The 13,241-nt window shown below is 42.4% G+C and overlaps 1 protein-coding gene across 2 annotated transcripts in view; it reads right to left on the reverse strand.

Moving 5' to 3' along the window:
• Smim17 (small integral membrane protein 17) overlaps positions 1-12,068 on the reverse strand; it is a 31,266-nt gene extending 19,198 nt beyond the window's left edge. Inside the window, exons 1-2 of one of the 2 annotated variants that reach the window (XM_029479244.2) lie at positions 12,009-12,068; positions 10,843-10,974 (exon numbers count right to left, since the gene is read on the reverse strand). The gene's annotated coding sequence lies outside the window, so the exon portion shown is untranslated. The other variant, XM_085842385.1, reaches the window with a different exon arrangement.
• Positions 12,069-13,241: the final 1,173 nt, after the last annotated feature.

A 13,241-nucleotide genomic window follows, 5' to 3' on the forward strand; every position in this document is an offset into this window, starting at 1 on the left:
TGCAGTGGTCATTAGATGACAAAGGTGGATATAGTTGGGATTCACCATCCTGGTGGAGCTGAGAAGGCTGATATGCAGATAGCTTTGAGGTATAAAAGCAAGGAATGGATCTAGGAAGAGTTGGGCTATGAGCCCATGCAACTGAGTGCCATGTAGTGTACTCAATCAGTTTTTTGTTTGTTCTGTTTGCAGTGAAAACCCAGACCTGTGCTTCTGTGTGGGTGAGGTCCAAGTCATCCTTGAAGGAAACAAATATCTCCAAGCAGAAACTCTACGACTGGGAGGTTGGAAAAGTAGGCTTAGGATGCTGCTCAAAAACAAGCAAACAAACAAACAAAAGAGTATGTAATTTGATCTCTGATGCTGGAAGTCCCCTTTGAGCAGCCTACTGTGCTAAGCTGGTGTAACATGCGCTGTCTGTCCTGCTGTCTGACCTGCTGAACTACTTGCAGGTGAACTGTCCTTGGTTCTAACCGGTTTGGGGGTGGAAGGGAAGAGCCAGCCTCTCACTCAACCATCTCCGAAACTGCTTTCCTTCAGTGTTGAACAGTCAGAGCTAAACAGCTTTGGGCAGTGTCCACGGTTCTGAAACCAAAAGCTACGCTGTCCTTGGTGCTGAACCACGGTCCATAGCATGACACCATACAACGGCTACGCTATCCGTGGTACTGAACCAAAGAGCAGTGCACGTGGACTAAAACGGTTGCGGCTGTGCGCTGTCCGCGGTTCTGACTCACGGCGTCATGAATTGCCCCTAACCTCAGACCAGTTACTACAAGACCTGATATTGGTGCTGTTTTCATGAAGTATAACAGAGAGACCTCTTTACCCTCCAATACAGACACCTCAAGTAACGACCTGCGTAGGAAAAACTCCCTGCTGTTTCTTGGAGACACAGCTCTCTGGGGACTGTGGAGAGCATAGGACAAAAGCTAATTAAGACAAAAACTGCAGAGTCACTTTAAAGAGGCAGCTTTAGTTTTCAGTAGAGTAAGGCCAGATGACTCCCTCAAGTACACTCCACCTTCATATATAAAGGTCTCCATATATATGTGTGTGTGTGTGTGTTTAAATTTTATTACACTCTCTGTAAATTTTATTAACAGGGTTTCTAAAACATTCTTAGAAAGCATGCAGAAAAGAAAAGAGAGGGAACAACCTTCCCCAGGTTCAGGCTGTTGATTTTGAGTATAGCAAAGTGTGCCCCTGAGTTCTTAGGATTTTTTAATGTTGTAGGGTGGGGTAATAAGAAAAGTGTAGTTTCTGGGAGCTAAGGAAGTAGCCCAATAAATAAAAACACCTGCCGTGACAGTGCGGGGTCTGTTATTCAGATCCCCAGGACCCATGCAAATGCCACGTGAGTATGGCAGCCTGCCTGCATCCCCACTGGTGTGGGAAGCAGAGACAAGGATACCCCAGAGCAAGCAGGCTAGCCAGACTATCCAGAATGGTGATCTCTGGGTTCAGTGAGAGACCCTGCCTTGATATATGAAGGTAAAGAGTACTTGAGGAAGACATCTGACATCAACTTTGGTCTTCCACATACATGTGCACCTTCTCATATACATGCACCCATGCACAGTCAAATATGCATACACACAACACACACCTACACATTCAAGAAGGAGAGGGCTGTGATTGTTGATCTATAGAGGCATATTACTACTACATACTACTTGAACATTTGAAAAGATGAACTTTGAGTGGCATTTTCTTTTTTTTAAAGATTTATCTATTTATTTAACACATTTGAGTACACTGTAGCTGTCTTCAGACAGGCCATAAGAGAGCATTGGATAACTTTATGGGTGGTTGTGAGCCACCATGTAGTTGCTGGGAATTGAACTCAGAACCTCTAGAAGAACAATCCAGGCTCTTAACCGCTGAGCCATTTCTCCAGCACAAGTGGTATTTTCTTAAAGATAAAAATTTTTGCAATTTAAGAATGCTTCAGGTATCTGTACTTTAAAATGTAACCCAAACTATCTTGTAAAGTACCTTTGTTATCTTTTGTATCCCCTTACGAGACTGTCTGTCTGAATTACTCTTGTGTTTTGTGTGCTTTGAATTGTGCAGGCTCTTTTAAGAAAAAGTCAAGGGAATAAAATATACCCCCTCCCTGAAAACGTACATGAATGAATGAATGAATGAATGAATGCACGCACACACACAAATACCTTAACAATTTGGTCACCAGGAATGTCCCCAGGGAGAGGTACAACAGCAAAGATATGAGGAACCTGTGTCCTAAAATGGCCCCACAGATCAGAACCCACTCGTACTGTGCATTAATGTTTTAAACTTATTTTTAACTTGTGGCAGCCAGAAGACAGCTTGAGGGAATCAGTTCTCTCCTTCCACTACATGGGTCCCAGGATTGAATTCAAGTCATCAGGATTGGCAGCAGGTGTTGGGCTATCTCACCTTGAAGGATTTTCTTCTCGTGTCTAACCCATCAATCAAACTGTTAAGTGTCTCTCATTATTCTCTCATTTCCAGAATGAGGAACTAGAAGGGCAAGAGGTCAAATAAAACTTGCTTGGAGCTACTCAACGGGGCTCAGCATCTTCTCCTTCTTGCTTCTTCTCCAACCACACTGCAAATTTGCACAGCTTGTCATAACATCTTCTGGATGGCAATAGGAGTTCCAATCATGATGAGTTTATAAACCCTACTTACCCAGACCTCCATACAGCTGTCCCTGGTATCACTGCTTTCTGCAGAAGGAGCAAAGATGTAGATTCTCCTCCTACAAGCTTTTAATAATTGCAGCAGTTCTCAAAGTACTAGCACTGCTAGGGATGCTTATTAGAATATTACTCAGGACACTGACTCCAGGTCACAGATTCTCTGGGACAAGCCACCCACCAGGAACCATAGAATCATAGCAAGAATATCAAGGTGACAGGAACCTAAAACAGCTGGGCATATCACATCTATAGTCAAGCATAGAACAGGATGGCTGTAAACATGCCTAATCTGGCTCTCTTTCTCTAAACTTAAGCATCTAGGGCCCAAGCTCAGAAAATGGCACTGCCCACAGTGGGCTAAGTCTTTCCACATCAATTAACACAATCAAGACAATTCCCCACATACATACACTAGGATGGGCTGTGAAACACCCCAGTGTCGCCAGCAACCTCATGGAGACACTCTTCTCAGGTAACTCAAGATTGTATCAAGTTGAATTATACCATCCCACTTACCTTTGTACACTTTCTAAAGAATTTTAATTCAAATGGCTTATAACATAGTAGTATATATAAGCAACATTTTTTAAATTCTTATTTTTCATGAAGTCACTAATAAGTGAAGATTGTCATATCTCTACAATTCAAAATGAATTGTCATTTCCAGGAAACAATCCTGGAAAATTCCCACTAATTACTTATATTAATTACTTATAATTACTGCATTTTCCCATATCAGTTGCCAGTGTTGCTGCTAGGGCTCAGCTCAAGGCCTGGTCCAACCTAGACAAGTACTCTGTGTGAGTGCATCCTCAGCCCCGTAGCATCACCTTACATTTCAAGGACTACACCCCTTTGCTACATCGCTTTTCTTTGGAGTCATCTTTGTGTATCGTGTGTGTGTGTGTGTGTGTGTGTGTGTGTGTGTGTGTATGAGAGAGAGAGAGAGAGAGAGAAAGAGATCTCACATCAGTTTCAAAGAACCCAATATCATCTTCTGGGTTACCTATAATGCTTAAAGTTCCTCTCAAGCCAAAGCTACAGCCCTGTCAATTTTCCTTGTACTTCTTCTACATTTAAGTCTTCAGTCTCTTAGGCTTGCATGTGAAAGCATAAATCTGTGTTTTTCTAGAGAGGTAAGTGCCCCAGTGACATCTGATCAGCCCATCTCTTCCCTACTGCAGTTGAAAACTCTGACATCAAACATAGGAAATCTGACAGTTCTACGAATGAACTGAGTAAGACTGCCAGTACCATAGACAATTTGGGCTGGTGAGCTGGTTCAGCAGATACAGGTGTCTGTGCAAAGACCTGACAAACAGGAGGCTAATCCCCAGATCTCACAGCAGCAGCAGAGAACCAACTCCTGAGAGTTGTCCTCTCACCTTCCACACATGCTGTGTCACACACACACCTTCATACATGCACATGTTCATACATACATACATACACATAACACACACCTTTATATATACATGTGTTCATACATACATACATACACATAACATAAACCTTCATATATGCATATGTTCATAATACATACATACACATAACATACACCTTCATATATGCATGTTTGTTCATACATACATACATACACATAACACACACACACACATGAAGATCCCAGGGTGAGATAACTGCCAGGACATGGTACTAACTGGATGAAAACATTCTTAAATGGACTGTAGTAGTGGTTGCACAACTCTTGTGACTACACTAAGAGCCACTGAACTGCATACCTTTTAAATGGAGCCAGTTTTCTCCTGATGTGGAACAGTCCAGGGCACACTAAGTCTTTCCATGATTCTTGCCTTAGAAAATTGGTTTTTATAAATGTCCTGATTTGAATGTAATTCTTTAGTCACCCACATGTACTCCAGGTCTCAAAGATACTAGCAGACATTTACTTTACTAAATGTTAGAAAGAAATCCTTCCAGTCACGTGGTTATTGGAGCCCAGAAGAGGTCTATGGCTTTTACTTTCTCTTAGCTGCCACAACCATCCATGTATACCTGGAATAAACCAACATTGGCCATGAACCAATATTATATAGCGAGCCTTTTCTTTGCACCAATATTTGCATTTGGAATTTATTCACAACTTACATTTTTGGTGGTTTGGGTAAACTCTGTTATCAAATAACCTGCTGTCCTCATCAGCAATGATTTTGGTAAGCTCCCTTTTCATTTTATATTAAAATATTTTTTTAAAGGTTTACGTGTATGATTGCTTTCCCTGCATGTATGTGTATGTACCACATATGTACCTGGTACCTTAGGAGGCCAGAAGAGGGGAGGTGCCTGAGCCCAAGCAAGCTCTCCACCTGTCTGGCCAAGTCCTCATTACAGGTTTCTGACAGCGTCTCCTGGGAGTGGTTCCAGCTGCCGGATGCTTCCTCCCCTGCTGCACTGGGTCGGGCTGGATGCTTAATGCCCAGCTCGAGTCCTGCCTGAGATGCCCTCAGGGTGGCAGCGGCCTCTGCCCCATGGAGACCAAGTGGCTGGAGAACGAGACAGCAGCTATGGGGAGAAGGATGGGGGCTAACCAGTTAGTGGTGCTCAATGTCTATGACATGTACTGGATGAATGAATACACCTCATCTATTGGAATTGGAGCTCTTCATTCTGGAATTGAAGTCTATGGCGGAGAATTGGCTTATGGTAGCCATCCTTATCCTTTTTCTGGACTCTTTGAAATTTCCCCAGGAAATGCTTCTGAGCTAGGAGAAACATTTAAATTTAAGTAAGTAGGAAGGGTAATTTCTATTATACTGTTATAGGCCTCAGAGTTTGTTTGGGGTATAAAGAATCCATCCTTTACATTAAAATTTTAGAAAATTGGGCTGGAAAGATGATTCAGAGGTTAAGAGCACTGACTGCTCTAACTCAAGACCACTGATTGGTTTGAGTTAGAGCAGTCAGTGCTCTTCTCTACTCAAAGGATAAACAGGCTGAGAAAGAAATTAGGAAAACAACACCCTTCACAATAGTCAAAAATAATATAAAATACCTTGGCGTGACTCTAACTAAGGAAGTGAAAGATCTGTATGATAAGAACTTCAAGTCTCTGAAGAAAGAATTCGAAGAAGATCTCAGAAGATGGAAAGATCTCCCATGGGCATCAATTGGCAGGATTAATATATTAAAAATGGCATTCTTGCAGAAAGCAATCTACAGATTCAATGCAATCCCTATCAAAATTCCAACTCGACTCTTCACAGAGTTAGAAAGGGCAATTTGCAAATTCATCTGGAATAACAAAACACCTAGGATAGCGAAACTCTTCTCAACAATAAAAGAACTTCTGGGGAAATCACCATCCCTGACCTCAAGCTGTACTACAGAACAATAGTGATTAAAAACAAAACAAAACAAAAACAAAAACAAACAACAACATGGTATTGGTACAGTGACAGACAGGTAGATCAATGAAATAGAATTGAAAACCCAGAAATGAACCAACACACCTATGTACACTGGATCTTTGACAAAGGAGCTAAAACCATCCAGTGGGGGGGGGAAAGACAGCTTTTTCAACAAATGGTGCTGGTTTAACTGGTGATTAGCATGTAGAAGAATGCAAATCAATCCATTCTTATCTCCTTGTAAAAAGCTTAAGTCCAAGTGGATCAAGGACCTCCATATAAAGCCAGATACACTGAAACCAATAGAAAAGAAAGTGGGGAAGAGCCTCGAGCACATGGAACAGGGTAAAAGTTCCTTAACAGAACACCAATGGCTTATGCTCTAAGACCAAGAACTGACAAATGGGACCTCATAAAATTGCAAAGCTTCTGTAAGGCAAAGGACACTGTCAATAGGACAAAATGGCAACCAACAGACTAGGAAAAGATCTTTACCAATCCTACATCTGATAGAGGGCCAATATCCAATATATATAAAGAACTCAAGAAGTTAGACTCCAGAGAAGCAAATAACTCTATTAAAATGGGGTTCAGAGCTAAACAAAGAATTCTCAATTGAGGAATACCAGATGGCTGAGAAGCACCTAAAGAAATATTCAACACCCTTAGTCATCAGGGAAATGCAAATCAAAACAACCCTGAGATCCCACCTCACACCAGTCAGAATGGCTAAGATCAAAAACTCAGGTGACAGCAGATACTGGTAAGGATGTGGAGAAAGAGGAACACTCCTCCATTGCTGGTGGGATTGCAAGCTGGTACAACCACTCTGGAAATCAGTTTGGTGGTTCCTCAGAAAACTGGACATAGTACTACCTGAGGACCCAGCAATACCACTCCTGGGCATATACCCAGAAGATGCCCCAAAATGTAATAAGGACACATGCTCCACTGTGTTCATAGCAGCCCTATTTATAATAGCCAGAAGCTGGAAAGAACCCAGATGTCCCTCAACAGAGGAATGGATACTGAAAATGTGGTACATTTACACAATGGAGTACTACTCAGCTATTAAAAACAATGAATTCATGAAATTCTTACACAAATGGATGGAACTAGAAAATATCATCCTGAGTGAGGTAACCCAATCACAAAAGTGGATATTAGCCCAAAAGCTCCAAATACTAGAAGATAGTACTACTTGTAATACTACAAGTTCACAAACCACATGAAGCTCAAGAAGAAGGAATACCAAAGTGTGGGTGCTTCGGTCCTTCACACAGGAGCAAATATGGAGATAAAGTGTAGAGCAGAGACTGAAGGAAAGGCCATCCAGTGACTGCCTCATGTGGGGATCCATCCCATATACAGTTACCAAACCCAGACACTATTGTGGATGCCAACAAGTACATACTGACAGGAGCCTGATATGGCTGTCTCCTGAAAGGCCCTGCCAGAGCCTGACAAATACAGAGGTGATAAGAATGAACCAAATCTATTTTAGATAGCTACTCCTCATCAAAAGATGAGGCACTGCAAGTACTCTCTCTATTTAATACTGAAAGATACAAGCAATAAAAGCAATGAAGAGCTGAGTCAGCCAGACCTGCTCTATACTGTCAATAGGCAGAAATTCTATCTACTTATACAGCACATCCAGTGTTTATGCAAAACATGAGAGCAGTTTTAGTCCCACCAGCACTGTGTGGGGTTTTATATTTCCACTTTCCATTTGTGGTGGTTTGAATGAAAATGGCCCCACAGGCCCATAAGGAATGACACTACTAGGAGGTGTGGTGGCCTTATTGGAGGAAGTATGTTACTGAGAGTGTGCTTTGAGCTTTCAGAAGCTCAAGCTAGGCCCAATGGTTCTCCTTCTTCTTCCTGCCTGTGGTTGCAGATGTATACTTCTCAGCTAGCTGTTCAGTACCATGCTGCCTGCATGCTAACTGTTTCCTGCCACGATCATAATGAACCAAACCTCTTAATGTAAGCCAGCCCCAATTAAATGCCTCCCTTTATAAGAGTGACAATGACCATGGTATCTCTTCACAGCAATAAAACCTTAACTAGGACACTGTTCTTCTTACACTGCCACTTTCCCATTTTCATATAATTCAGCAAACTCTTACTTAGCATGCCTAGAGAAGAGCACTACATTGGATTCTGACTATGTTGCCAGGTGGGGACATTTTTAACCAGCTCTGAAACATTTTATCACTAACAGGTTTCCTTTATTGTATCAGTTCTCAACCTGCAAGTCATGACCCTTTTGGGGGTCCAACAACCCTGTCACAGAGGTTACCTAAGACAGTTGGAAACACAGAGATTTACATTATGATTCATAACTATAGCAAAATTAGTTATAAATTAGCAATGAACATCATTTTATGGTTGGGGGGTCACCACAACATGAGGAACTGTATTAAAGGGCTGCAGCACTAGGAAAGGCTGGAGACCCCTGCTTTAAAGATGTTGATCTGGTAAGTGTGAATCATTCAACAGGTATAAAGAAAAAGTTAGAACCCAATAACTGAGCTCTGCTTATTATGATGCAAACCAATATGCTTTTATTCAGTGACAACCTATGATGTTCTTACTTGATCATTAATGACTCCCCACCCTCTTTCCTACATCTCCCAAGAGATGGTTTGAACTTTTTTTTTTTAATAGAAGACTTCTATCCTTTAAAGAAGAACAAGAACAAGAAAGAAGAAGAACAAGAAAGAAGAAGAACAAGAAGAAGAAGAACAAGAAGAAGAGGAGGAGGAGGAGGAGGAACAAGAGGCCAGAAGAGTGCATCAGAACTGGAGTGCCAAATGGCTGTGAGCCACCAAGAGAGAAATCAAACTCAGGTCCTTTGCAAGAGCAGCAAATGCTCTTAACCACTGAGCTATCTCTCTGACCAGAGCTTGCCTTCACTGTAACATGGAGGGTGTTTTCCTTTAAGGTTTTATGGACTTGGAAACCATTTAGATTGCAGCTTATTCTCTTTTGGGGGAAGGTGGCAGCTCAGAAACAACTTCATGCATTGCTTTCTGGCTGGTCTCTTGTATCTGGAACCTTCTGAAGGAAGTATATCACTTGGCGAGTAGACTTAGTCTTTCAAAGGGGAACAAACATTGCCAAATTCCTAAGCACACGCCTTTATTTCAGCAGGGAAAGAGAGAACACTGTATACTGACATGATCAATGGGGACATGGCTTTAACCAACTTGATTTTGTCACTTACGTTTATTCTTGGTTCTTCATTTGTACGACTTCAACTAGAGAGCATACAACTGATGAAGGAGAAGTTGTGGAGATCGAGTTACAAAAATACAACTCAGAAACACACCAGCACAACACACAAACACACACACACACACAAACACACACACACACACACACACAGAGACTGAACCCAACTGACTAGGTATTCAATGGAAACCTAAAAATATAGCTGAGAATTCCCTTCCACTAGATTTGCAGGTTGAACACAACCAACCCCTCGATGTTTCCCCCCAGCCAGACCCATTCATTAAGGTATGTTGTATATTTAATATTCTTTTTCTAATTTTTAAAAAAAAATATCTTATTTTATATGTATATCTCATTTTATGTCTGAAACCTCTGGAAAAGCTTTTCACAAATCAAACAACCTGTATGTAATGAGAAATAGTCACCAAGCTAAGTCTGCCAGACTCCAGTACTCTTCATTCAAGTAGACACTACAAAATATGCCTCCCTGTGAAACTAACTAGTCAAGATTTGAAGAGGTGAATTCATGCAGAAGCCATGTTCCCCGAAAGCTACAACAAAGAGCCCTTGTGGGTTTCAGAGAACTGTCGTGAGACCCAGGTCTCAGCTCGCTTTACAACAAATGGGTTGTGATGAGATCCCTTGTTACCCGCTCCGACTCATTCCTTTAATTACGAAGGGGGAGCAAAGCTGAATTAATTCTAAAGTTTTTTAAATTATTTATTTATTTTATTGTATAGGTGTGTGTTCCTGAATGTGTGTCACGTGCACCACATACATGCAGAAGTCCAAGGATGCCTGAAGAGAGCATTGGCTCTCCTGGAAGTGAAGTTACAGATGGTGGTAAGCCACCATGTGGGTGCTGGGTATTGAACCCAGATCTTCTACAAGAGCAGCAAGCGCCCTTAACTGCTGACACATCTACTCAGCCCCTGATTCTGACTTCTTTATTATAAATTCCACGGCCTTTCCAAAAGATTATTATAATAAAAATGAACACTTAACTGAATTTATATGTGGCAGGGACGGCACCTAGTATGTGTGAGCTCATTTAATCCTTACAAAAATCTTATGAAGAATATATTAGAATTCTCCATTTAACCTGAGAACTAAGATTCATTGTCTTAGTTAGGGTTTTACTGCTGTGAACAGACACCATGACCAAGGCAACTCTTATAACATTTAATTGGGGCTGGCTTACAGGTTCATAGGTTCAGTCAAATATCACCAAGGAAGGAACATGGCAGCATCCAAGTAGGCATGGTACAGGAGGAGCTGGAAGTTCTACATCATCATCTGAAGGCTGCTAGCAGAATACTGGCTTCCAGGAAGCTGGGGTGACACACTTCCAACCTCAGTAACACACATACTCCAACAAGGCCACACCTACTCTAACAGGGCCACACCAATAGTGCCACTCCCTGGGCCAAGCATATCAAACCACCACAGTTATAAAAAACAAAAACTCCTGGAGTGGAAGTTTGAAGACTGAACTCTTGATGTTACATCTGGAACAGCTGTCAAAGGGTGTTAACAATATCTACCTTATGCAGGCCCTGCGGGGATTTCATGACAGCGAGAAGAGAGGATGCTGGAGCCATCACTTGCTGACTCTGAATCCTGCCTCGTCTACTCCTTGGTGATTATTTGTCCCCTTCGTGCTTCAGAGTCCTCATCTGTTAAAAAAAAAAAAAAAAAACTAAGTATTTCCTACTTCACACTCTTCTATTAATACTCCTCAAAGGTCTTAGAGACCCAGCCTGTGTCTGTCACATAATAAGCACTCAATACACATTAGCTGTTGTACCTCTGTCCAGGGAAGCAAGCATAGTGTGCTGGAATGAATGGAACACTCTAAGTGGCTCAGAGGACTATGAACAGCAATTCTTCTCCCCTCCCTCTTTGTCACTAGGATGGGCGGTGAGAGAAAGGGAGCAAGGGAAGCAAGGGAAAGGTGAACACATTCTTGCACAGAATAAAAGCTTGGAATCCACTGACATTTCTAAATAGAGCTGTGAGCCTCCTCTCCAACCCAAAGTCTTAGTCTATCGAGACAGGACAAGGACCTGACAGGTGAAAAACTAAATGCTGGTGTGCAGCACCCTGAAGGAATGTAGCAGAGTCTCGTTAAGTGACTCTGGGCAAGTCAAGGTCCCTCCCGAACTTGGATCCATAGTATAAATCAAAGTGGCCTTCCAAATCTTTAGACCGGAGTTTACCAGCACTAGAGACCACCGACACCCTCTAGCACTTGGCACTGCAAATTACATCTTCCTCAAATCTCGACTTTTCGCTTTTTTTAGCCAGACCCAAACTATCTCTCATTTTTACCTAAGTAGAGATTGCTTCTAGAAGAGTCCTGAGCTCTGTCTCTTCCAGAAAGGTCAAGCAAGAAATACGTCAGCTGCCTGCACACTGTGTCTGGATTCTGGAGTTTGACACCTGAGGCCACGCATCTGATAGCGAAAGCCTCAACCACTTACAAGTGTTTCACTCATTCCAATACACACAGCCATCCCTCACAAGCTGCTGGGACTTGAAAGCAAGCCAGGCGGCACATGCCCCGACCACCATGCATCCCGTTTCACACTTCCCCGCAGTCTCCTTCCAGACAGTCCCACATCCCCACATTCACACAAAACACGTGTGTCAGTTCCACAGATGCCAGACCACACTTGCGCCGACCAGGACACCATTCTTGGCAGTTTACCCAGGTCTAACTTCCACCCCACATCCACCAAGACTGCGCTGAACTATCAGTGACTTCCGGTTTATACCGGAGGTGGGCGAGTGATCCCTCGCAATGGCACTTGGGATATGTAGTCCTCGCTCGGCGAATCTAGATCAAGGTTTTCACAAGAGAATGACAAGAAGCCAATTGGTCGCCACTCTTTTCCCTAGTTGATGTCCCCCGTTTTAGAATACAGTCAATAGAAACCACACAGCCTCGTGTCTGAGTCCAGAAGAACAGGCGGACCATAGAACACCGGCTCAGAGGTGACTATCAGCTTGGGAAGATGAGGCCTGGATATAATTAAAATGAGAAGCTTTAAAGCCAAGGAGGCGGCTGTGGCTTCTGCAGTAGAAGACAGCTGAGGGCAGTGAGTGAGATTTAGAAGGCATCAGGGACACGGAGTAAAAGAAAGGAGAAAAATACTTGATTATGATTTGTGTACTTGTGATTTCACTGCGTAACCCATTTCATGCTTTAACCCACCCTAATCCCCGGGTCTACAAGGCTCGACATTCCAAGACTACACATCTTCACCCTATTCAGGGCTTTATTTTCAGTGACAAAAGTGTTTGACACATAGGAGCTTCAGAACAGATGATGACCCACCTGTCTCTTATACTCCAGGCAGATGTTCACATAATTAAAGCATACTCTTAAAGTCACTACTAATTGGGCATGGCAGCACAAACCTTTAATCCCAGCATTCAGGAGATAAAATTAGGCAGGATGATCTCTGAGTTTCAGGCAAGCCTGGTCCACATAGTGTGAGTTCCAGGACAACCAGGGCTATGTAGAGATTCTGTCTCAAAAAATAAACAAATAGGCCGGGCGTGGTGGCGCACGCCTTTAATCCCAGCACTCTGGAGACAGAGGCAGGCGGATTTCTGAGTTCGAGGCCAGCCTGGTCTACAAAGTGAGTTCCAGGACAGCCAGGGCTACACAGAGAAACTCTGTCTCGAAAAACCAAAATAAATAAATAAATAAATAAATAAATAAATAAATAAATAAATAAAAATAAAAAATATACAAACAAAAGTCATTACTACTATTAATGCAAAGTTGTTTAAATTCATAGAAACACCTCTGGTGTTGTTAATTTTCTTGTTACTTGCCAAAGATGTTGGATGGGGAAATTTGAGCCTCTGGATGGCAGCTCCCCTCTCTCCTCCCTCTCCTCCTTCTCCTCCCTCTCCCTCTCTTGCTGCCTGA

Source organism: Mus caroli, unplaced genomic scaffold (assembly GCF_978045245.1).
Source record: "Mus caroli unplaced genomic scaffold, Mus_caroli_1 scaffold_8, whole genome shotgun sequence".
Classification (NCBI taxonomy): domain Eukaryota; kingdom Metazoa; phylum Chordata; class Mammalia; order Rodentia; family Muridae; genus Mus; species Mus caroli.